This window comes from Balaenoptera ricei, chromosome 4 (assembly GCF_028023285.1).
Source record: "Balaenoptera ricei isolate mBalRic1 chromosome 4, mBalRic1.hap2, whole genome shotgun sequence".
Lineage (NCBI taxonomy): Eukaryota > Metazoa > Chordata > Mammalia > Artiodactyla > Balaenopteridae > Balaenoptera > Balaenoptera ricei.
Genome location: NC_082642.1, coordinates 15,923,865 through 15,950,824, shown reverse-complemented (window position 1 = coordinate 15,950,824; position 26,960 = coordinate 15,923,865). Strand labels below are relative to the sequence as shown.

The following is a 26,960-nucleotide window of genomic DNA, read 5'->3' as shown; positions in this document are numbered from 1 at the left end:
TGAATTTTGAGATCTGTCTAGATTTTAGATACTTCGTGTCTGACCACATCACAGTGCCAAAGGAAGGTAGCAATTTTTCTTTCCCATCAAACCTGTAGCCAAACCTACTAATTAACAAAATGACTATACTGGCGTCCAGCTTTCCCTCGACACCGCCTTCTGTTCTCTGATAGAAAAACTAGAAGGGGGAAGGGGGACAGTACAGTTCTAGAAGGCAAGTAGCCTGAGAAAAGTAGCAGGCCAGTAGGGTTTGCTGCCTTCACAACAAACCGGTCCATACAGAAGAGAGCTGGCAGGCCCATCAGGGGGGAGGGGCCAAAGACCCACGAGAATCCCTTATTTTTGACAATTATCTTCCATTATTGCTAGAAAATCATGTTACCATCATCCAAATTGCTTTTCTTTGATCGGTAATTGCTTTTCTTCTATCAGTCTTTTTCATATACCCTGGGTTTGGTTGAAGGGGTTTGGTGTTTGATGTTTGAATTACATTATGAGTGACCCAGTGAAGCAGGCAGAAACCATGGAAACAAACTGACATTGTTTTAACTTTTAGCTGTTTTTGGTCTCTCAGCAGGAATCAGGCGAAGAATCTCAGAAGAGTCTACTAATCTCTCAGAAGTGACGGCTGGGATAAGGATGTCAGGAACTCCTTATCCTGACTAACCCTAGTCCTTGAAGAATGGGGGTATTGCATTGCATTGACTGTTTTTTATTAAGTAACCTAAGTTTGGGAAGATTTTTCTATTGCTTTTGCTTCTACTGTTGTGAATGCTTTTGTTAAACCCAAGGAGGAAGCAGCAACTGACAAAGTGGGTTTGGAGTCAGACCGACCTGCTTAGAAGCCAGCTTTCTTGCCTTATTAGTTTTAGTAGTTCCTTTATCCAAATAAATGTACTGTAATTTCATAACCCCATAGTTTCCATTTCTTTATATTTATGAATAACACTACATCAAACATCTTTGTATGAAAATTTTGGTTCCCTGGGGCAGACACTGTTGGCTGCTTCCCCAAAAGTCATTCACCCTTCTTCCCTCCCAGCAGTACCCTGGTGCTGTGCAGGCAGCCGCGTCCATTGTGGCCACCACTGTCCCTTAGGGGGCGTGCATGTGGTCCCGTTCTGAACAATGAAATGAGAAGGGAAGTGCTGCGGAGGCTTCTGGGAAAGCATTTCTTGAAGGAGGTCCGTTTTGCCCCTTCTCTCTTCTTTTCTGGTTGGCCACTGTCACATAAGGACTGGACACTTTGAGTTGCAACGGCTGATAGCACCACCACCACCACCAGGGGAGACCACAAACTGTGGATGGCAGAATGGGAAAAGAAAGGTCTGAGGTCCTTCATTACATCATGGATACACCAAACCCATTCCAGGATGTCTTACCACCAGACTTCTTGTTACACGAGCGATGAATATCTGATTACTGCTGTTACAGCAGCATTGAGTTTTCTGCCGCTGGCAGCTGAAAGCATTCTAACTCCTACATATAAATCTAAATGATTTCCTAGAACAGGATCCCAGGTGTGGAATTTCCAGCTTTAGATTATTGATATATACAGACAAATCTCGCTCCAGAAGAGTTCCAATTTACACTCCCATCAGCATATGTGAGACACATTCTCACCACAACCTTCTCAATACTGAGTCACTGAGTAATAGCTTTCTTTAAAAATCACTGCTAACTTGGTAGGCAAAACTTATGATCTCAAAATCGGTGTTTGTTCATCTCCATTTGGTGAAGTGAGACGTGACCAGACTTGGCCTAAGAGAGCCTGGTGGCATCCAGCCCAGGAAGTGGGGGGCATGGTTGGTCTCAGGCTTTGAGAAGAGATTTGTTACCCCCATGTTCAGACTGCCTGAGAGTGAAGATCCTTAGAGCTGATGGGCAAAAGAGTCGGTAAATACAAGGAAAGTGGCATAAAAGGAGCTTCCTGAGGCTTTTTATTATCTCCTTGGTTGAAAAATTCTAATATGATTGGACTGGAGTAGGGTCTCAGGCACAGGCAGTCTTTTAACTCTCCCAGCTGATTCTAATATGTAGTCGGGTTGAGAAGCACTGATACAGCCCACATTGAGGACTCAGTTTTTTATCATCGTCCTGTTCACCTTCAAAAGCTATTTGAAGCTTGTTTTCAGACGTCCTACTCCATAGAGTCTCTCATTGGAAAACATCCCTTGACCCTTTTAGTTATAATCTTCATTTGGGATGTCTTTTCTGATCAGAACATGTTTCCGAAACACCTGCAAATGATGGCAGGGCCAGTGCTCAATGAACCCCCTACATCTAGTGCCGATGAATTTCAGGCCAGCCCAACCCTGGGAAAATCTCCTCTTCCCTCTAAGCACACCCTAGAAGAAACTCCCTCCTTCCCTGCCTGATGCAAGGGTCACACTGTTTCCTCCCTGTAGATTTTACCTCTTTTTTCCACATGGACCCAGTCAGGACTGAATGATGACTACACAGAGAGCAAACAGGAGAGGGGAGCTTCCCAAGAACTCTGGTAGGGGATGTGGGCATGGTAGTGACAGCTGTCTCAGGGTCCACTGTCCTTTTCCTTACCCCTCCAGTCATTGCTGGAAGGACAGACAGACAGGTGTGGAGAACAAGTTATTTGAGGGCAAGGATGAGTGAATTAGCGACAGTTCCAGTCCCCAGGATGCTGCGGTCTGCCGGGAGCTCCTGGCACCCGTTCCTGAACCTCTATTTGGACCACTAGAGGTGGGAGGGGCTTAAAACTCTGGCTTTGGGATGTTCTGTTAAAGCCCGCTGACCAAAGATTACCAGACACTCACCTGCAGTCTAAGAAAAAAAGATGTTAGGTTTACTGAGCTTGCTGCAGCAGGAGAGGATGGCCCCAGAGGCTCAGGAGAGGGAGCTGGCAGGGGCTTCTCACAGGACCTGCCCAGTGCTGGGTGATTCTCAGGAGGGATTGGGAAGGTGGGGGGCAACCCTAGACTAGATGCTGTGAAGAACAGAGTATTTTGGTAACTGGAATCTAACGTTATCTAGAAAACAGGGGCACTAGAGTTGCTTGTAACTGGTGAAGGGAGAGCAGTCACTCAGATTCATCAGAAGAGGGAGTCAGTTAGTCACCTGTGTGTTTGGCCTTGTTCTGTCTCTCCTTCCAAACGTTTCTGAGGGTGAGGGGCTTGCCTGAACATCGCTTCCGTGCAGATTGGGAAACCAACGGCCTGGCTGCCAGCAGGGCCGGCTTTCACATTTTCGGTTCAAAACCCCGTGTTCTTCTTGAGAACCCAGAGAGATTGTGTCATCATTTCTTGCCTCAGCAATCCCTGTTCTCTTCACAACAGTGACTACGTGCTTTCAGAGATGGGTCAACAATAAACATTCTAAATAAAATTGTCCCAGTCAAAACTGTGAAACGCATCCTTTTTTCACTGTGTAATTGAATGTCTGCACATTATCTGAAGATGCATCCGTCAAGGAGTTCCTGTTTCCAGAAATGCCCATTCTGCTGTGGGTAACAGAAATCTGAACAGCTTTGCCCTAAATAAACCGGGGTGTTCCTTTCCTTATGTAATGAGAACCCGGAGGAGGGCAACCCGGATGAATTCAGCAGTTCCATTATGCTCTCAGAGACCCGAATCTTTGCATCCATCCTCTCAGCCATCCGGGTCGTGGTTGATGTCTGGGGATGACGTACAGGATGGCAGCTTCACCTTTAGCACGATGACTGCATTCTGAGAGAGAAGAAATGTAAGAACAGAAGACAAAAACTCATGCTACCTGGCTCTGCCTCTTTAAAGAGCTTTCTGGGAAGCCTCCATCTATCAACTTCAGCTTCTGTCTCATCTGCCTGCGAGATGTCACGTGGTTATCCCAACGCAAGGAACACCGGGGGATGTTTTCCTAGCCTGGCTTACAGAACCATGTGCCAAAATTGAGTTCCCTCAGGGAGGTAGAAGTGGAGAATGGATATCGGGAGGGCCGCCAACGTCTGAGTTATGCACCCCTTAGGTCCCTGCAAATCTTCCTTTACTGAGAAAGAAGTTTCCTAGGTGTGTTAGTTATATATTGGAGGTGGAACAAATTACTCCAAAACTTAACGGCTAAATACAGCAAGCGCTTATGATCGTACACAATTTCTGAGACTCGGGATTCTGGGAGCGGCTTAGCCGGGTGGTCCTGGCTCAGGGTTTCTCATGAGGCTGCAGGATTTGAAGGCTTAAAGGGGCTTAAAGGACCCACTTCCAGGATGTCTCACTCACATTGCCCTTGGCTGGAGGTCTCAGTTCCTCACGCCCTGGGCCTTTCCCAGGGCTGCTTGGGTGTCCTCACCAAGCGGTGGCTGGCTTCTCCCAGAGCCAGTGATCCAAGAAGGAGACAAGGAGGATGTCATGATGCCTTTTATGACCTGGTCACACACCATCTCTTCCATCATATTTTATTCATTAGAAGTGAGTCACTAAGTCCAACCCACACTCAGGGAAAGAGCGATTAATGCCTGCTTTTTGGAGGGAGGAATGCATGTATTTGTGAAGACATTTAAAAACCACTTCCTCCTGGGTGGACTGCCCCTGAGCTCTTCTACCCCTCTGACCTCACGCCCTCCTTTATATCTCTTCCCTCCTTGGCTCACTCTCCCTCTTTCTTTTCCCTCTTCCTTCTTCTTCTCTGTCATGAGTTCTCCTGGGTTTCCTTCCCTCTGGCATATGATCCAGTAGCAGAACAGCCTCCCTCCCCCAAAAGCCAAATTGACCTCAAAGCCCTTCTAAGATTCTGGTGGCTGAAAGTCAGCAAGGAGCAAGGCACGAGGATGGGGTGGGCTGATACCAGTGTTGATTCTGAGGGTCTGATCAGGGTTCTGAGGACCAAAAATATCATGGAACCTCCACCCTCCTCTTATGCATAAATCAAAAAACAAAACAACACTATGCTGCAAAAGACAGGTAATGAAGTTCAACAAAACTTCTGACTTTTCTCAAAACTATTTTGCTAGGGTTTTTCTTGAAATATGAAATATCAGATTCTTCCCCTGCATTTGTCATTGTTGTTTTGTCTCCCAGCTTTGCAGGAGCTCAAAATACCTGCTTAGCCTCGCCAGTAATTCAGCCCTGGTGGATGAGTCACACTTAAAATGATAACAACTGTGAAATGAGCTCCAGGCTGCTCTGACTCACAAACGCTTGAGGAATGTATGAGGAATCTCTATAGTACTTTCAAACTGGTGCCCATCCCACCCACTGCACCGGCCATCCCTGGGGTCCGGGCAGCTAGTAGCTGCTGCAGCCCAGGTTGCGAGTTATCTCCCGATATCCGTCTTTCCCTTCTTCTGTAAATAACAGAAGTTCCCATTTTTCACTGGGCTCATGTCTGTCTGGAATAAAGACCATCTTTCCCAGCCTCCTTTGCCACTAGGTATGATCATGTCCGTAGGTCTGGCTAATGGAATGTAAGCAAAAGTGCTATATGTGATTTCTGGGAAATGTCCTTAAAGGGAGAGAACATGCCCTTCTTTGTCCAGTTCTCCGTCCTTCTATCTGAAATGGGAACAAAATGGCTGGAGCTCAGCACCCATTTTGGGCCGTGAGGTGAAAGTCACACACTGAGGATGGCAGAGTAATAAAGTAAAAGGAGGGACTTCCCTGGTGGCGCAGTGGTTAAGAATCCACCTGCCAATGCAGGGGACACGGGTTCTATCCCTGGTCTGGGAAGATCCCACATGCCTCGGAGCAACTAAGCCCGAGGGCCACAACTACTGAGCTTGCGCTCTAGAGCCCATGCTCCGAAACAAGAGAAGCCACCGCAATGAGAAGCCCGTGCACCGCAAGGAAGAGTAGCCCCTGCTCACCGCAACTAGAGAAAAGCCTGCACGCAGCAACGAAGACCCAACGCAGCCAAAAATAAATAAATTAATTAATTTTAAAAAAAAGTAGAAGGAGCCTGCATTCTTCATGATCTTGGGCCTTCTGTAGCAGCTCTGGACCGTTTACCCCTGAATTTCATTAACATGAAAGGGAAATGAACTTCTATATTTTTCTAACCAGTGTTAATGGGTTTCTGACACTCTCAGCTGACCCTAATCCTAGTGTTACATTTCTTTTATGAACCTGCCCACTGTGCATAGGGACTCCTCCTCTCCTCTCTGATGGCCTGTCTAGTTTCTGACCCTTGCTCTGTCCCTGTCCTCTTGGGGGCTGGTCTTCCTGATCATTCTCTGTTCCCTAAGAATCTGCTTCGAGACCTAGTCTGTGACCTGTAAGTGTACTCTCTCACCCCACTCCAGACTTCTCCTCCCTCACTGCCCTTCTGGTTACATCTTAGGAAGACTGGACTAGGGCCCCCACAGAGGAAGGAAAGTGGCTGCACAAAGCAGAAATAACCCAGGGGTGCCGATTCATGGGGGCACGCTCACTGGAAAGTCATGTCTGTCCAAACGGAGGATCCTTCCTTGCCCTCCTTGACCTTCCCCACAGCTTCAATTCACTTTGTGCCAAATGAGAGCCATTTGGGTTTAAAATATAACTTAAAAAACTACAGCCAGTGTGGAGGAGTTATGGGACTATTTTCCGTTTGCAGTTTACTGTGAATTAATTTAGTCCAATTTCTTTCATTATTCATTCTTTCATTAAACATTCACTAAGAGCCTATTCTATACACTAAGAGAGAGAGACAGAGATTTCGATAGATATAGATAATTTATTATCTGACAGATCTGGAGGTCAGAAGTCCCACATGGGTGTCACTGGACTAAAATCAAGGTGTCAGCAGGGCTGGGTTCCTTTGAGAGAATCCATTTCCACACCTTCGCCAGCCCCTAGAGGCTGCCCACATTCCTTGGCTCCTGTCCCTTTCTGCCATCTTTGAAGCCAGCAACAGCCAGTTGAGTTCTTCTCATTGCATCTCTCTGACCTTTCTTTTCATCACTCATCTCTCTCTGAGCACAGCAGGGACAGTTTCCCAGCTTCCTGTTCTCAGACTCAGGCGTAGATTGGGCCCCACCCAGATAATCAAGAATAACAGCCCCATCTCAAGGTCTGTAACTTTAACCACATCTGCAAAGTCCTTTTTGCCATATAAGGTTACATATTCACAGGTTCCCAGGATTGGGGCAAAGGTATCTTTGGGGGCCCCCAAATCCTTAAATCTACAAGCCCCAAAGCCACTGCCCACAGCAAATTTTCTTAAAATCCCTTTTCCTCTCCCATCCACTTCTTCCCAAAGCTCCAACTGCTTTTGCATCTCTCTCCTCCATATTCCCCAGAAAGACCCCCAGGCCCAGCCCCTGAGCTACTTCCTTTATCCTGTCGCCCCCTCCGTCCCGCGATTGGGGAGACAAAAAGTCACAAAAGGAAACTTCTCTAGTGGGCAGGAGAGTCCCCTCACACTGGTTCTGCCTGTTGCTGTGGGCTGTAACCACCATTTATAACTCGGTTTCTTTGGGAAACCATGTTAGGGGCTCCGGTGAGGTCCACAGCTGACATGGCGCGGGGCGGGGGGCTGGGGTAACAGGCGGAGGCGTCTATCTCTTGGAGACCTCTGCTCCTCGTCCCCAGTGCCCCACTGATGACCAAGGACACAAGGGTCCCCAGCTTCTTTCCCCTCCTAGATCCCGTCCCTCGCAGCGCCATTGGCTGCGACGACCTTGACCTGCAGCGAGGGCACCTGGAGTTCTCCAGGTCCGGGGCCGAGCCCGGACGAACCCTGGAACGACATTTGCTGCTTCTACGCCCTCCTCCTCCTGCCTCCGACTCTTCTCCCTCCAGCTCCGGCCCCTCGCGGGTCACGGACGCCCTCCAGCCTCCGCCCCTCGCTGCGACCGCCCCTGGCAGCAGTCTCCATGGCGCACACCGCACGCGGAAAGCCACCTGACAAGGGACGCAGGGACCGGGCGCCCGAGTGAGTGCGGGCCGCAGGCCAGTGGCCGGGAGCGTGCAGGATGAGCGCGAGGTTGCTCCGGCACCCCGAACTGGGAGGCCCCTAGTTAGATGCTCCAGACCGGCTGGGACCTGGGCTCCGTGGAGGTTGTGCTTTTGCGCCTCCCCCGCCCCAGCGACACCGGCCCTCCCCACCCGGACATCCCCAGGGTAGGAATTTCCGGCCTCGGTGGGTAGTGAGGATTCTTTCCGGAATCTGTTGAAATTGTTGCGTGCATCTGGGGTCTTGAAGAAGGCACCGGAAAGCAGCCCCTCCTTGCCCTCCCTCTCCTTGTCCCCTGAGAGCCAGCCGCTGTTGGAGCTGGGCTGGCAGGGGACTCAGAACGGGGATCTTTCTCCCCCTCTTCCTCGGGACAGGGGGCAGTGCCCTCGGCCCGAACTCTCACCCCCTCAGCCCCCGTCCCCACCGTCCCACTTCCAGGAGCGTCACAGCCAGACAAGATGAGAAAACCTATCATAGGGTGGGATATCTACTCCTTAGGCCCCCAATAAATATTCATTAACTTATCAGCCAATCAGTGCTGGCCTTGAGTACCTAGATAGCTGCTAACCTGGGCCACACATTTACACATTTATGGGAATGACAGAAAGAAATGCTCATGATAAAATATTAAGTGAAAAACTCAAGCTTTAAGAGGGTCTTAATAGAATGTATGTGTGTATACTTTGTGCTTCTGTAAATACCCAGAAAAGGCTGATGAGAAATACTTGATATTGTGAACAGTAATATTGTATAGCACCTGTCTTAGTCAGCTTGGGCTGTCATAATAAAATACCAAAGACGACAGAAATCTGTTTTTCACAGTTCTGGAGGCTGGGAAATCCAAGCTCAAGATACCAGTAACATAGGTTTTATTTTGAAGCCTTTTCTCTTGGTTTCTAGGTGATGGCCAATTCAACAGCTTAGGGGTAGGGGATGGGGGGTGGGGTAATCCCTCTGGTATCTCTTTGTTTAAGGGCACTAATCCTATCATTAGGGCCTCATCCTCATGACCTCATTTAACCCTAATTACCTCCCAAGGGCCCCATACCGTCACACTGGAGATTAGGGCTTCAACATAATGAATTTTGGGGGGTGCAAATATTCAATCCATAAAGGTATCTAATAGGTGGTACTTTAGAGTGGTTACTGATTTGGGCTGTGAAGCCAGACTGTCTGAATTTGAATCCCAACCCCAGCACTTACCAGTGTCTTCCCTTAGACAAATCACTTAACCTCACTATGCCTCAGGTTCCCTCCTGAGCATTTACTATGTGCCAGGATCTGTTCTTAGCATTTGTCATGTACTAACTTATTATTCCTCATAACAATTCTCTGTCACCATCATTTCCATGTTACTGATGAAAAGAACTTTACATTTGTTATCTCATTTAATCCTCACAAATGTCAGAGAGGTAATATTCCCACCATTTTTACAGATGAAGAAAATGAGGTTTGGGGAAGTGAAGTTGGTTACCCACAATCACCCCACTAATAACTGACAGACACAGGATTCAAACCAGTTCTGCTTGACCCAAAGCCTGGGCCACCCACTTCTCACCCACACAGTCTCCCATGATGCCATGCAGTGTTTGCCAATTGCCTGATGATAAGCATCACCCAAGATGCTTTCCAGAAATGGTCTTGGGAGTCAGTAGGCTCAGTTCTGTTTCCAGCCAGAGCAAACCCTTTCTTTCCCTTTCCAGGTCTCAATTTTGTTCCATGTAAAACAAGAAGTTAGACCAGGCCCAAGATGGCAGATAGGTTTGGGTAACTGCCAAGTCTGGTGGTTCTGCAGCAGCTGCTGGAGCATAGCTGTGAGCAGAATTCTGGGGCTACAGCTGGGTGGTAGCCATGGGTCAGGGGACTGGTAGGGTGAATAACCATCTTGGTTTGCCCAGCATTTTCCTGGTTTTAGCACTCAAAGTCCTGGGACAGTTGGTCATCCTAGTGATGGCTTAGATGGGTTAGACAACCTATAAACTCCCAACCAGAGCTATTAATAATGTAATTTTCCCTTACCCCACTACCTGTGTCTCTACATTCTGCTGGGTTCACTCTCCCTTTCCAGAATGTTTTTCACTCGTGATGGGCTAATTTGTTATGCAGCAATAGGATATTAATGCAAGTGTGACCTAATTTGAAAATGTGAACTACCCCCAGTAGCTCACATGGCATCTAACAGATGTTGCTAGCTTTCTCTTGGAAATTTAAAATATCCCAAAGTGCCCTGTAAGTTTGCGGTGCCTCCGTGCTCCTCAGTACACAGTTTGGGATCTGTGACTCTGAGACATGAAGCATTTCTAGAGACAAAGAGGAATATTAAATAATGTCAAAAGGGTATATCCCCTAGGAAAATTTATCAGTTCTAAATTTGTAGGTACCTAGTAACATAGCTTCAAAATATACAAGAAAAAAATTTATGCTACAAATAATAAATGCTGGAGAGGGTGTGGAGAAAAGGGAACCCTCCTACACTGTTGGTGGGAATATAAATTGGTGCAGCCACTATGGAGAACAATATGGAGGTTCCTTAAAAAACTAAAAATAGGGTTACCATATGATCCAGCAATCCCACTGACAAAATCAGTACTGATTCTTGCGGCCAGCAGAATAATAATAACATCAATAATAATAAAAAAAGTGCTTCCACTATGTGCCAGGCATTGTGCAGTGCTTTATAAACTTATCTCATTTAACCCTTATGACAACCATAATCCATTTTACAGATGGGGAAATGGAGTCTTGAAGAAGAGTGTTTATAGCTTATCTGAGGCCTCCCAGTGAATCAAGTGGTGGAGACAAAACTAAAATCCAGGTCTGCTCCCCTCCAAAGCCCACATTCTTAACCACTGTAATTACTGCCTGGCAAGAATTATGTCTACGAAGAGGATTATGACACTTTTAAATCAATGTGTCCTTGGAAATATTTAGTATCCACTATTAATGCTAATTGTGTTCTGTAATAATTGAGTTCCATGAGTACTGCCCACATTTTAAACAATCTAGAAGAAAGAACCTGGTCCCATGAGTATAGACCTTGCAAATTGACATTTTCTGCTCTCTTTTGATTCCCCACTCCCATTTTAAGATTAGTGAAGCACTGGGACTTCCCTGGTGGCGCAGTGGTTAAGACTCTGTGCTCCCAGTGCAGGGGGCCCGGGTTCGATCCCTAGTCAGGGAACTAGATCCCACGTGCATGCCGCAACTAAGAGTTCGCATGCCACAACTAAGGAGCCCAAGCACCGCAACTAAGGAGCTGGTGAGCCGCAACTAAGGAGCCCACCTCCTGCAACTAAGACCCAACACAACCAAATAAATAAATAAATAAAAGTAGGAAACTTTCTAATGTACACATGTATATCTGCAAAAAAAAAAATTCTGCCCTCAAAAAACTCTTTAAAAAAGAAAAAAAGATTAGTGAAGCACTTTATGACTTTCAGAGAAGGGTATGCAGCAACATTTGCTAATTTTTAGTGGGGAAAGTGTGATCTGCTCCTTAAAAAGACATCTGTGTGTTGGGTTTCAGGGCAAGTTACTGTTTTCAGAATCCAAGTGGAATCTAACACTATGAAACAATGCCAAGAGAAAAGGAAGAAAAACGAAAAACTAAAGGAGCGCCCCTACCCATTGTTCCAACGCTTCAAAAGTTCCTGAAAACATACGAGAAGCATTGTGCACAGACTCAAGACGTCCGTGTGTCCAGCCATCAAAAGGGACTTGAAAACCAGTATCAACCATGAACGGATTCTCAGGAAGGTGAGTGTGTCCTCTCCTTTCCTTATTCTTCCCTGAAATGAATTGACGAGGGTTCCCTCCCAAGGAACATGGGTCCTTAATCCCCTCAAGCCCAGAACTGGTGGTGTCACCCCCTCTGCGTTCCTGCTGCGTGCTGTCCAAAGCCTGACTCTGGCACCAAGATCTGCTCAGCACTTCTCCTACCATCCCCCTCCTCTCTCCCAATCTGCCCATCCCCGTCCTTCCAGCAGGTCTGCCTTTTCTCACACCATTTCACCTCTGGAACAGACAACCCACCCCTCCTCCCATTCTACATCTGGAGAACCCAGCTCAAAAACACCACTTCTGTCATCATTGCAGGACCTCCTTCCCCAGCACTCCTGACCCCTCCAAAAGAATGTCTCCTTGCCTTGACAGCTGGCGTGTCCATGCCATCAGGCCAGACTTGCACACACTCACGCCTCCATTCTCACTTGGAGTGAGATCAGCAAACACATCATTTGGATTTCAGAAAAAAATCTGATGTCTTATCTTTGCTGAGATTAAATCTAGGGATTGAGTGTGAGGGGAAAAGAAGAGAGGCCAGCAGTGAAGCTAAATGGTCAACTCTTCGGACGGAGCACTTGACAGACCAGAAGGGGGAGACTGGCACCCAAAGACAGACTGTCCAGCTTTACAACTTTTCTATCACCAGCCCAGAAAGACAGTCTGTGTTTTAATAATCACATACCTACTGATTTCCTAAAATGCTGTGTTAAACAAGACAACAAATTAAACAAAATAATTAGATAGAGACAGGTGCTTTTAAAAATCATTGCTTTGGACTTACCCTGGTGGCACAGTGGTTAAGAATCCGCCTGCCAATGCAGGGGACACGGGTTCGAGCCCTGGTCCGGGAAGATCCCACATGCCGCGGAGCAACTAAGCCTGTGTGCCACAGCTACTGAGCCTGCGCTCTAGAGCCCGTGAGCCACAACTACTGAGCCCACGTGCCACAGCTACTGAAGCCCGCCCGCCTAGAGCCCATGCTCCGCAACAAGAGAAGCCACCGCAATGAGAAGCCCACGCACCATGATGAAGAGTAGCCCCCGCTCGCCGCAACTAGAGAAAGCCCGCCCTCAGCAACGAAGACCCAACGCAGCCAAAAATAAATAAATAAAATAAAATAAATCATTGCTTTAAGGTGACTTTGACACAAATCCATTACACCCATATTTTTCCTGAATGTGTTTGGGGGTGGAAGGGTGATTACATTGCACCCCACACAAAGAGACCCTCCTGGAGTCCCTCTCTACCATCTCTCTCTTTCGCCTGAACTCCCACTTCCCAGGGCAGCTGCCCTCCTCCCTCTCTCCTCTGGTCCCTTCGGTCTCTCCCTCTCCACCTCTTCTACTCTCCTGTCCCCCACCTGCCCTCCTAGGTCTTTCTAATTCCTTCTTTTGCAGTTGCTTCTCTGGGCTCCCCCTGCACACACACATCTCCCAGCTCATCCCAATGGAGGAGCTTCCCAGAGTCATCCTTTTTGTGGTAAAATAATTACTAATTCATTTTTTTCCTATGTAGTTTTTATAATTAGGCTGCACTACTTAATCATAAGGGTTCGTCATAAATCTCGTTCAAATTTATAACCTCGTCAGCAATGTCTTCCAAACATTTTTAATTACAATCACCATCAGAAATATAATTAACATCATGACCCAGTATATAAGTACTGGAGTCAATCAGTATGACCATAAGAGCTCTTTATGTTGGGTGGGTTGCTTTGGTTGGGTCTCCATTTTGATTTTGTATATCACTAAAATAAAGGTCTCATGAGACAATTATTCTTTACAGCATAGTATACACTCAGATCATCTCCCTTCTTTTCTATTTCATTAAAGAAAGAAAAAAAAAAAAAAGGTGGTTACAACCCACTAAATTGATTTCCCAACCCAAAGAGGGACAGTAACATGCTGGAAAAATCTCTGTCCTGTGGGACTTTTCATGGAGCTTTGCATATGGCAGGAACACCCTAAGTTTGTGTTGAATTATCACCCCAATGCACACTTGATCCACAGTTAATAACTATTTTAAATGTTCTTATGATGTTGTCTAATGATAATATTCTTTCTCCACGTATTTTATGACATCTCTTTATGGTGCCCACCTGTAGTTTTTTTCTTACATTCCAGTTTATACTTGTAAGACCTGATGACTCCCCGCCAAGCATCCTACCAATTTCCTTGGAACCTTTGCTCATGACAGTTCAGGATGAGTGTTACATGCTGGGGAGAGAGATCTGCATCTGGGGCTTTCAGTTGAGCAACCCAGAGATCGCCAGACTCGTGAGTCATGCGTTTTGAAAATAGCTCTTCAGTTCCCTTAAAATTGAATATAAGCATATTACATCATGTGTTCCAGCTATAGTTTATTTGGTTGTTTTGGGAAAAAAACAAGTATTTTTAATGAAATATTTCAAACATATAAAAGTGCAAAAAATAATAGAACTGACATCTATGTACTCACTGTCATGTAATATACTTTTTAGGGAATGAAAATTGCAGATATTTACAAATACAATAGCTAAGGTGTCATCTTACTTCCTTTCCCTCATCTACTTCCCAGAGGTACCACTAGCCTAAAGTTGATGTGTGTCAACCCCGTGCATGTTTTTATACTTTTTTGACATATGCATGTATGTTTTTACTTACATACATGGAATTGTACTTTGTGTATGATTTTGTGGCTTACTCTTTTACTTATATTATGTTGTCAAGATTTCTCCATGCTCATTACTTTTGACTGCTATCATATCACACATAATCTTCATTCCTGAATGACAGTTTTGCTGGATATACACTTATATATTAAATTCTATTATTTTTTAAATTGAACTTCCATTATTGTGACTGAGAAGTCATGTATAGGACTTTACTTCTGGAAAGAGCAAATCAGATAATTCAGATCAATCCTTTTGCTGAGGGTAACAAGAAGCTAAAATACACAATATGGGATATAAAGCAGCTTGATTCCTACTTCACCTCATACCTCAGAATCAATTCCAGATGGATTATAAATTTAAGGCAAAACAATAAAATTTCTAGAAGGTAATATAGGACAATACCATCATGACTCTGGGGTTGAGAAAAACTTCTCAAACAGGACACAAAAAGCATTAATTTTTCTAGTCTCTTGCCTTTTTGAAAATCCCTTATTTTATTTCTCTGAATGTGTTCAACTTTTATTTTATAATCTGTCTAATAGTTTCAATAATCTGAATTATTTTAGAGTATGATATTGCTGACTCTTGCTTCTTCTGGCTCTTACTTATGGTGACATTTCTTTGTATGTTTTTGTCATTTCTTTTTGACTGTAAATTCATATTTCGTGAAAAAAAAATAGTTGTAGCAATTCCTTGAGCTCTGATTTACAGATAGCTTTCTCCAGAGAGGATTTGTAGTTGTTTCTGCCACAAACTCAGAGCTACATTAAATTAAATTCTTGATCTGAGGTTTCTTTGAGCCATCCAAGTGATTTTAATTCAGGGTGCAAACCTGTGCTAAGGCTACTTTGTGAGTTCTCAGGGGATGTGTTTTTTTCCATGTACTCAGTATCAGTTTGAGATGGGCCATTTTCCCTGGGATCCTTTGGGGAAGGGAGAGTTGGGTTTATTTCTAGTTCATCCTTACTCTAAGGACATAGCACTATAATCCACTTTATGTTTTGGGCCACACCTCTATGTAGGATTTCCTGTTGGACTCCTCACCTTGGGCCTAATCTCCTATCCCCTGGACTGTATGATCCATTAAAATCCAAGCTCAAATCTACTGCTTTAATGATGCTCTCAAAAGGAAGCCTGGCCTCAGTGCCCTCTAGGGTCCTACTTTCTCTCATTCATTGACCTTTGTGTATTCCTCAGTAACCTGCCAGTCAATCAACACATTTTAAAAAGATATTTTTAAAACTCTTAGAAGAACGCATGTGGAAAAGCTTCATGATATTGGATTTGGCAATGATTTCTTGGATATGACACTAAAAGCATAGGCAACAAAAGAAAAACTAGATGCATTGGACTACATCAAAATGAAAAACTTCTCTGCTTCAAAAGACACAATCAACCAAGTGAAAAGGGAGAAAATAATTGCAAATCATATATCTGATAAGGGCTAATATCCAGAATATATGAGTTCTTTAACTCATATAACTCAACAACAAAAAAAATAAGCAACCTGATTTAAAATGGTCAAAGGACTTGAATAGACATTCTCCAAAGAAGATATACAAATGACCAGTAAGCACATGAAAAGATGTTCAACATCATTAATCATTAGAGAAATGCAAATCAAAACCACAATGAGATACCATCTCATGTCAACTAGGATGGTTACTATCAAAAAAAGCAGAAAATAATGTGTTGATAAAGACTTTTAGAGGAATTGGAACCCTTGTGCACTATTGGTGGAAATGTAAAATGGTGCAGCCACTATGGAAAATAGTATGGCGGTTCCTCAGAAAATTAAAAAGAGAACTACTGTATCATCACTATGTACCATCTGGGTACATACCCAAAAGAATTCAAGGAAGGGTCTCAAAGAGATATTTGTACATTCATGTTCATAGCAGCATTATGCACAAAAGCCAAAGATGGAAGCAACCCAAATATCTATTGACAGACCAATGGGTAAACAAAGTATGGTATATACTAGAATATTATTCAGCCTTAAACAGAAAGGAAATTCTGACACATGCTACAACGTGGATGAACCTTGAAGAACTCATGCTAAGTGAAATAAGTCAGAAACAAAAGGGTATTGTATCATTTCACTTATACGAGGTACCTAGAGTAGCCAAATTCATAGAGACAGGAAGTAGAATGGCGGTTATCAGGGGCTGCAGGGAGGGGAGAATGGGAGCTTTTGTTTAATGGGTACAGAGTTTCAGTCTTGCAAGATGAAAAAAGTTCCGGAGGTGGATGGTGGTGAAGCTTGCACAATAGTGTGAATATACTTAATGCCACTGAACTTTACCCTTAGAAATGATTAAGATGGTAAATTTTATATGTATTTTACCACAACTTAAAAATAAAATTTTTAAAAGATATTTTAAATATATAACCAGAATTTTTGGTTGTTTTTATTCAGATGGTTAGTCAGGGTACCCAGTCCATTCAAGCTGGAAGCAGAAAGCTGTCCTTGCATGTTCACAGTGATCCTTAGCGGTTCCTTAAAATGTAGCCTTCTCGGTAATCTGGAGGCTGCTGAGGAATTCTACCCGAGATGGCCGTGGTCTTGCCCACAGCAGTGTGGGTGCCCCAGGGAGCAGTGCTGGTGCCCCAGTGGGGGGACACTGCAAACCACTGGTTGAGATCTTCAGGACTTGGTCCAGAGTTTGTTTTGCACAGACCAATGTTAGCATCAGCAGTGATGTGTCACATGGCCTCCTCTGTCAGAAACACAGCTTCAGAAATCCGATCCGGCACTCAGACTAGACTCTCTCTCTCATTAAAGAGGCCTCAGGCACCAGCTCCGTAGTTAAAGTTGCAAGGGCTTGTTTATTCTCAACCGAGGTATAATTTGGAATCCTATCTCTGACCAACATGTCATTACCTCACAAAACCCTAAAACCTCCAAACCCCACCAAAGTCACTTTCAGGCTTAAATTCTGAACTGAGGGAATCCTCAGGTTGTGGTGATTCTAATTGCTAAAAGGTGGCCTTGGTGATTTGATACTCTCTCCTATCAGTTAAGTAGGGATTTAACTGTCATTGGAATCCTTTGTTATTGCAAGAAATGACCTTGCCTTAGGCTTGTGCTTATACTGTGCTACAATATATCTTCTCTCATCATAAAGCTTGATGTTTCCCATACAATTCTTCAGTGCGTCTTCATTTGAAAGGGAAATTATTTTGTGTTCATGCCACTTTCTCCTTGGGTAATTAGAAAGCTATCTTAGGGCTTCCCTGGTGGCGCAGTGGTTGAGAGTCTGCCTGCTAGTGCAGGGGACACGGGTTCGAGCCCTGGTCTGGGAGGATCCCACATGCCGCGGAGCGACTGGGCCCGTGGGCCACAGCTGCTGAGCCTGCGCGTCTGGAGCCTGTGCTCCGCAACGGGAGAGGCCGTGATAGTGAGAGGCCCGCGCACCGCGATGAAGAGTGGCCCCCGCTTGCCGCAACTAGAGAAAGCCCTCGCACAGAAACGAAGACCCAACACAGCCATAAATAAATAAATAAAAATTTAAAAAAAAAAAAAAAAAAAAGAAAGCTATCTTAGAAGCCAAAATGTTGAGGTAATTAACATGAGTGACTTTGAAGTAACTTATAAAAACACAGAGCATATTTATCTTCATCGTGTCAGCACTTTTCACCTTGCGTTCTCAGGCTTTGCTTCTGGAATCGAAGGGGCGCAACCCCTGCCCGTTTACCACCCTCAAACTCATTGATTGCAAGATGGATCCGTGGTCTTTGGGGAGACTTGGGAGGGCTCTGCAGTTCAGCAGTTGCATTTTCTTGTCCTCGATTACTGCAAGTAAGGTGGAATGCGGAGTTCCTTCAAGGCCCTTCCTGCTGTCAGCGGTGGGGAGGCAAAGGCAGGGGAGGGAAATGTCCGGGTTCCTTGTGCTTCATCAAGTCATCGCTGAAAGGGGACACTGTGAAGCCTCCTTAGAGTTCATGTCCCTGAGTAAATGTTAGCGTTCTCAAAAAGAGTCTCTAGTCATTCATTTATTCCTTCAACAAATATTTGTTGAAGGCCAGTTTGTACAAGGCATGGCGCTTGTTGCTAAGGAACATGTAAATATATTTAAGGCAATGCCACTGTCCAAGGGAGTCCTCGGTATAGTAGAGGGAGGAGATGTGCTCTTGACTATGTATAATGCAAGGAAGAAAGTCTGAATATCACAAAATATGTCCATATACATTTTAGTGGTAGTTTGGATAAGGGAAACCACGATTCCCTAGGTGATGGGTCAGTATTCACCAGGAGAGGAGGTGGGAGGAAGGGTAGTGATAATAACAATAACAGCTAATGGTTATTGAGTGCTTACTGTGTGCCAAGCACAGTGCATGGATTTTCTCATTTTTTCTCCCAACAATAAATAGATGTTGACCATTACATAGAGATGTATGATACATAATGATAGATATGTACCATTTCTAACCCTTGAGCATAGGTGAGGAAAGACTCAGGGGGATTAATTGGTTTGTTCAAGGCCATTCAGCTCTTAGGGATGGAGCCTAGATGTGAATTCAGGTGTCTGAATCAGAGCCCACCTCTGATCCATGCTACTAGATTGCTGGGGTCTATAATTTACCATCCATAAATAATTTCAAACTGCTAGTGTGATCTGGGGTAGGTCACGTGACTTCTCTGATCTATAGTGAGATGATCTCTTCCACTTCCCAAGTCTATGATTCCGTGATTCTTCCCATGGAATCAGGTGATGCCTTGTACTCAAAAGGCCAGTGGGCTGTGAAGTGAAAGAGATGAGTCATGCCTGAGAAGTGGTATCACAATGACACAAAGCCCCCATTAAAGGACTAGGACCTTATTAGGGCCCTGGTGGTGACAGTGGACAAGTCCATCAGCAAGAGCTGGGGAGAGCCAGTATTCTGTGGAGGTTCTCCAGCTTTCTGAATTGCTGGGAGGAGCCGTAGTCAGGGTCTCCTAACACAGGGCAGCAGAAGGTCAGGGTCCTTGGGATACCATGCAGTGATGCAGGATTGGCCACGGGGTCTTCCCAGCTCCCCAACTGGGCCAGGCAGACCCAGCCCCACTGCTAAGAGACCCCTCTAGACTCCAGTTCCTGTGCTGGACCCAAAGATCTGCACTGGGGGGAAGAAAGAAGGGATTTCCATCTTCAGGAAACAGCTTACTTTAATCGTCAGTGGAAATCCTGCTGCTGCTAAGACGCCTAGATTTGTCAGGGTTGAGGAGCTGGGGTCAGCACCAAGACCTCAACACTGGTCAGCTTGCAGGTTACCAGCCACTGGGGATTGGAGCTCCTTCCTCACTGTCTTCCCTGATAGGCTGTGAAGTCCAGCAGGCAGGGTACCCCTCCTTCTTATACACAGCTGCATCCCCACAGCCGCCATGGTAGCTGGCCCTCAATATTTACTCATTGAATGAATTAATAAATTTTCAAAGTTATTTCTGTTAATACTACTCACTTCATTTTAAAGTTCAAGCCTTGACATTCCAAATTCCCTGAAGATGTCCCGTTACCTCATTGGTCCTCAATTTATTGACCTAATACCTACCTACCCCTAGAGGCTGTTGCCGGCATGAATGAGTTGATGGGTGTTCACTTTGCAAACTCTAGTGACTGTGCAATACAAGGCAAGGAGCACCTCAGGGCCAAGGAGAGCCAAGAGGCTGAACTTTCTTGAACCTGCCCTGGACATGGCTTAAAAAACTTCTCCTTACAGAGCCGTAGTACCACTGAACCCTAGTACCACTGAGTCTTCCCCGACTCCTTAGTCCCTGCCAGCTGGGCCACTTCTCCTGTCTTCAGGATTCACAGCTTGCTCTCTGTCTGCTCCCTGAATGGGTACTGCAAACAGTCCTCCGCTAGCTTTGCCCAGGAGGCAGACTCTGGTTCCCCCTCCTCCACACACAGGCTGCCCCCCACAATCATCCCAGCCCACCCCCCCAGCCCTGGAATCCCAAACTGAGGACCAGCAAAAGTTCCTCTAACTGCCCTGGGGAGTGCCTTAAAATTAATAATCTAATGGTGACATAGTTTTAAAAGTTACTTATTTGCTCCTATCATTTTTTTTTTTTTTTTAAGATTTGGAAATGAAGAAATTGAGAGTATTTTCTCAGGCCTGGAGAACAACCAAAGGCTTCAAGGCCTTAGTCTGCGCTACTGTGGTCTAGGGCCAAGGAGCGGGCCGAGGCTGGGCTCCGTCATATGCCAGAGTGCCGTTTGGTGAGAGGGTCCCCTGCTCCCCCTCCTACAACTTGGCACTGTTCTGTCTTGACTTATATAACCAGTTACTTACAGAGCCTACTAGCCCATGAGTTCCTTTGATTTTTTTGTTATGATTTTTTTTTTTAATTATTAGCACCTTTAATTATTATTTATTTATTTATTCATTTTTTGGCTGTGTTGGGTCTTCGTTTCTGTGCGAGGGCTCTCTCCAGCTGCGGCAAGCGGGGGCCACTCTTCATCGTGGTGCACGGGCCTCTCACTATCGCGGCCTCTCTTGTTGCGGAGCACAGGCTCCAGATGCGCAGGCTCAGCAGTTGTGGCTCACGGGCCTAGCTGCTCTGCGGCATGTGGGATCCTCCCAGACCAGGGCTCGAACCCGTGTCCCCTGCATTGGCAGGCGGATTCTCAACCACTGCGCCACCAGGGAAGCCCTGTTATGATGTTTTTAATCATCTTCTTCCCCTCTAGTTATTTTGTTTTCCCTTTCTTAATTATAATAGAAAGATCCTTTAGTTACATTTGAGAATCAAGGATGTCATGCTAAATGCATATTTTGGCCAGTTGATGTGGCTACTAGGTCTATTTTTTATGACGTGGTCTATTATTATTTATTAAGATTATTTATTATTTTGTAACTAGGTCTATTATTTTATGAGGTGAAGACCCAAATCCAAGTTTGAGAAAGTGGAAAGAACAGCAAATGAACAGTGTATTTCGCCCCTTCCCCAGTGAGCTGCACCTTGATGGCAATCACTTGCAGTGTTCTGGAGCTCTGGGTCTCCTCCAACCCCTAGCAGAGTATGCAGAGATGCAGGGGAAAGACCAGCCAGCCACTTCCTCACCAGACCCCAGGAATCCCCCTCAGGTGCTCCAAGGTAAGCAGTGGGGAAGTTGGTGCTAAACTCTGTTGGGGCCATCTGAAAGAAGGAACATTTGCTTTGCGATTAAAAGTGACCTCCCCAGTGATCAGTGGAGATTCCTCTTCTTGAGAATGTGTGGGAACAGAATAAAAGACCCCCAAAGATGTCTTTGTCCTAATCTTCAGAACCTGTGACTATGTTACCTCACATGGCAAAAGCATTGTTATAAGAGGGAGGCAGGAGGGTCAGAGTCAGAGAGAAGGAGATGGGACAGTGGAAGGAGACGTTGGAGTGAAGTGGGGAAGGGGCCATGAGCCAAGGAATGTAGGCAGCCTCTAGGAGCTGGAAAGGTCAAGGAAACGAATTCTTCCCCAGAGCCTCCAAAAGGAATGCAGGTGCACTGATGCCTTCACTTTTGCCTATAAGACCCATTTCAGACTCTGACCCCCAGAACTGTAAGGCAATACACTTGTATTGTTTTAAGCCGCTAAGTTTGTGGTCATTTGTTACTACAGCAATAGGAAACTAGTACAGCATGTTAATCAGCACTCTTTCAGTTCAAAGTGAAAGCAACTCAAACAGAACTAAAGATAAATAGGGATTTATTGGCTCACATAACTGAGACGTCCACAGGTGGAGCTGCCTCAGAGACGGCTGAATTCAGGAGCTCAAACCATGTCATCAGGAAACCCCGAGTTTGCTGCTCGTGACTCTACTTCCCTTGCCAGGGTTGGCCTTCTCTCCCAGGGCAGACAGGCTTCCTCCAAGCAGGAACAGCAGTTGACATGTCCGCCAGCAGTCCCAGGGCTGTATCATCATTACTTGTAATCACCCAGAAAGTGTGAACCTCTTTCTTCCGGTGACTGCGGGTCAAATCCCATTGGAAGGCTCTAATTGGCTCTCCTTGGGTCACATATCTACCTCTTGGACCAATCCCTACAGTCCAGGTCATGGTAAACCATGATTGGCCAGGACTGATCACACACCCCATGGGGGTGGGGTGAAACACTGTGACGGGCAGCGCTACCAGAATCACAGGATTTCCAGCGGGGAAGTGGCAGTCCCCCTCAAAGAAGTAGACAGATGAGGCCGACAGATGCAGGACAGATGAGAACAACAGCTGCTTACTTCCCCATAAAAGGGTTATCGTTTGTTTTAATAGATCCCAAGTACACATATTCATGACACATTTTAAAGCTGACTACTTTTAATCATTGGTAACAGTAAATTGTAGCAAGTTAGTAGCATAGACTTAGAGTCAGACCTGGGTTCAAATCCTACTCCAGTTGTGCGTGACTCTGGGCGAATCGTCAAATTGATCTAACTTCAGTTTCTTCAGCTACAAAATAAACATAATGATAACTACCCCCCTGGTGTTTAGTGCAGATTAAATGATATAATGTAAAGCAGTTAGCACATGCCTTACACGCAATAAGTCCTTGAGGGATGTTAATTATCATCATCACTATCATCGTTATCATTACAGCAAAAACAACCCTTTCCTAGCTTGAAGCATATTGGTGAACACGACCACTCTACTTGCTGGAAAAAAGTGGAGATAAACAGCTGAAGTCTAGCGTACAGCATGGTGACTATAGTTAACAATGCTCTATTGCATATTTGAAAGTTGTTAAGAGAGTAGACCTTAAAAGTTCTCATCACGGGGGAAAAAAATATTTGTGACTATGTATGGTGATGGATGTTAACTAGACTTATTGTAGTGATCGTTTCACAATAGATACAAATATTGAATCATTACGTTGTACACCTGAAACAAATGCTATATGTCAATTAGATCTCAGTGAAAACTATTGAAATACAATTATTCTCTGACCCTTTTGCTGTGTCCTCACATGGCCTTTCCTAGGTGTGTGCACCCGGAAGAGAGAGTGAGCTCTCTGGTGTCTAATAAGAGCACTATCCTAGCTGATCAGGGCCCCACCCTTATGATCTCATTTAATCTTAAGTACCTCCGTAGAGGCCCCATCTCCAAATACAGCCATACGGGGGGTTCAACCCAGTTTGTTTTAAGGCAGAGTTGTAAAGGTCAGGGACCAGGGAGCTCCAGGGGTCTGGCAGGATGTGCTACAGCATGGGTTGCTGGGGGTCGGTGCTGGATTTCTTGGCTCAAGAAGCACATTTGAGGGTGGCAAAGTCCAGCTGGCGGGGCTTTGGTCCCACACCCCCTGGGGCCAGGTGAGGGCTGGCAAGATACCGTAATCATTTTTATTGCCTCATATGCCTCTTCTTTTCATTTATGGCTAATCCTGCTGACAAAGAAGTGAAATCAAGATGGGAAAACTAATTTGCCTGAGCAGAGGTCTATCGATCCAGTTCTGAAATAGAAGGCACTTTTACTCTGTGCTGGTGTGTACGTTACCATTATGGACTGAACGTTTGTGTCATCCCCACCCCCCCTGCCAAATTCATAGGTTGAAGTCTTCACCCCCAAAGTGATGATATTAGGAGGGGGAGGCCTTTGGAAGGTGATTAGATCATGAAGGTGGAGCCCTCATGAATGGGATTAGTGCCCTTATAAAAGAGACCCCGGAGAGTTCCCTCGCCCCTTCCACCATGTGGGGTTATAGCAAGAAGATGACAATCTATGAACCAGGAAGCAGGCTCTCACCAGACACTGAATCTGCTGGTACCTGGATTTTGGACTTCCCAGCCTCCAGAACTGTGAGGAATAAATGTTTGTTGTTTATAAGCCACCCAGTCTATTGTGTCTTGTTATAGCAGCCCAAACACACTAAGAAAAAGAGTACACATAAACTTCCCAGTGGCTATGTTTGAGGGGGTGTGGATGGTTTTTTAAAATGTCCAGATTCTCACCTTCCATAATGACCCAGTACCTGTGGTTAATATCGTTGGTCACAATCATCATTCTACTTTGCAAACAAAGGTACGCTTGTCTCCCATCCAGTATCTGATCAGAATATCTCCTCTAGGGAGCAAAAACAAAGAGACAATTCAAAATATGAATATAAGCGTTAAGAAAATGAATGGCTCTAATAACTCAGTGACAAATCAATTTTTACACATCGTGTGGCTTCCAATTTTTGCTTTTAACAAAACTGAAGGAGGACTTAAGTTATCAATGGACAGATCATTAAAAAAGATTTTTTTGATCAACCACTATATTAATTTTTAGCCTGTAACTCAGGAGTTCAAAGAATTGAATAATACTGCTGTGATAAAACTCCTTCTAGGATTTATTTGAATTTTAGATGAGAAACAAATAATGTATTATAAGTATGTTCCATGTAATGTTTAGGATACACTTAAAATAATTATTCTTGTTTATCTGACATTAAATTGAACTGGGTGTCCTGTATTTGGGGGACAAAGGAGATTAGGTCTGGCATTATTCCATTGCCATCCACCTGAACAAGATTTCTCAGAAGTTCCAACTATAACAATGAAAAATAGAAAAAACATTGATGCTGAAGCCTGCCTCATTTTAGCAGTAATATTCTTTAATGAATACATGAATTAATTATAAAAACAAATAAATAAAACAGCACCATCCATCTCTTTGGGCAAGGCAGTCAATAAAATTTTAGTTTTGTATTTATTTAGGATTTATCAAAATATATAAAATACATATGTTGTATTAATCAATTGCATACTTCTAAAGATTGAGTAATAACTTCAGAAGAATTTTTAATACTTTAGAGGTTTACGAGCCCAAGAAATTTTTAAAATTTAAATATTTGTAAATGAAGCATTTTTATTACAGAGAAGTATTACAGGATGGCCTATAAATGACTTTCAAATATAAAATTCTGCAGAGTTAGTAAAATGGAAATAACAGGGAAAAAAGGGAATCATGTAAAACTTTCAATCACTCAAAAAGAATTGCTCATGTTTCGAGCTGTTTGGTATTTTTTAATGCATGATGATGGGTATCAAAGTGCTTGGAATTTAGATTCCATCTGATATACTTAAAAGAATGGTATAACAGACTTCATTTTTATTGTTTTAAATTTATTTATTTTATTTTATTGAAGTATAGTTGATTTACAATGTTGTATTAGTTTCAGGTGTACAACAAAGTGATTCAGTTATATGTACATATATATCTATTTTTTTCAGATTCTTTTCCCTTATAAGTTATTACAAAGTATTGAGTAGAGCTCCCTGTGCTATACAGTAGGTCCTTGTTGGTTATCTATTTATATATAGTAGTGTGTATATGTTAATCCCAAACTCCTCCCTCCTTCCCAGATTTTACTTTTAAATGTCAACATTTCCTACATGCTAGAAATTTCATCGTTTGAAATTTTAAAACTTACAATGAACAAGTTTAGATACCAGACTAAAAATGTACGAGACTGTATATAGCTTTTCCATATTCCTCTAGGATGTTATGAGGGCAAAAACGTTTTGAGGCCAATGCTCCGTAAGGCCCAGATGTTTGGTTTCCTCTCTGCTCTGTGAGCTGCCCCAGGCCTCCTAGTAACTTCTCCTTGCCAGAGGTGGGCACAGAAGCCTTCTGTTGCCCACAGCCAAAGAGGCACGAATGCCAACGACAAGTTTGTTTCCTTAATCGCTTGTTATAATGTGTAAAATGCAATCGGTAACAATGCTCTTTCCTTCCTTCCTTCATACGTGTGTGTGTGTGCACCTCTGTCTTTCCTTACACACATTAGAGCATAAAACTAAGATCCCTGCCCCTGAAGAGGGGCTGGGAATGCCGTGTATGTGTGTGCCTAGGTGTGTGTGAAGGGTGCGGGAATCAGACAATTTTTTAAAGGCATAAGAAATATAGAGCTGCTATAGTTTATTAGAAGATGATAACTGCTATGGAAAAATGAAAAAAATCAAGCAAGATAAGCACGTTTGGGAATCTGGTGTAGGAAAAGGTGGTTGTGGTGTGAACTTATTTTATTTTTCTCCCAAATCCAAATAGCTTTCTTGTTTGCTAACTTTCTTATTAACACACACACACACACACACTCTCATGTGCAAATGTAACCAATACTGAAAATTCTTAGAAGTGGAATTATAGGGCCAAAAGGCATGTAAATTTAGAACGACTTTAAATAGATGGTTGAGTGTAGGCCTCCTTGAAGAGGTGGCATTTGTGAACAGACACAGAAGGTGAGGGAGTGAGCCTGCGGATAAATGGGGAGCATTCCAGGAATGCCCCAGGGCCTGTGCACAAGGAGCGGCAGGTGCCTGGCCAATGACAGGGGCCAGGGGGTCACGGGCCTTGTTAGCTAGGAAGGCGCAGAGGAATCAGGACTTAGTTGGGACTTAGGTTTGAGAAGGACCCTCAATCTGCGTAGCAAACGGATTGGGTGTGGGTGGAGGGCACAGAGATCTTTCGGGAGGCCATTGTCATCCAGATGAGAGGTGGTGGTGAGAGGTGAGAGGCTTCCACCCGGGTGAGACTAGGGCAGCAGCAGAGGAGGTCCTACATCTACACTGTTTCCTGATGGATGGGATGTGGGGTGCAAGAGAAAGGAAAAGAAGGGTCCAGAACGACTCCAGTGTGATAACACACCAATATGTATTTTTAAATATGCCAAAAATGGGTTCCTCTCTGCTACGTTCTTACCAATTCCCGAG

At 44.5% G+C, this 26,960-nt stretch overlaps 1 long non-coding RNA gene across 1 annotated transcript in view; it reads right to left on the bottom strand.

Annotated features, from left to right (window-relative positions):
- Nucleotides 1-1,923: 1,923 nt before the first annotated feature.
- LOC132365210 (uncharacterized) overlaps nucleotides 1,924-26,960 on the bottom strand; it is a 54,909-nt gene continuing 29,872 nt past the window's right edge. Inside the window, exons 2-3 of the long non-coding RNA XR_009503056.1 lie at nucleotides 24,219-24,330; nucleotides 1,924-3,701 (exon numbers count right to left, since the gene is read on the bottom strand). This is a non-coding gene — a long non-coding RNA (uncharacterized LOC132365210). The remainder of the gene's footprint in view (nucleotides 3,702-24,218; nucleotides 24,331-26,960) is intronic.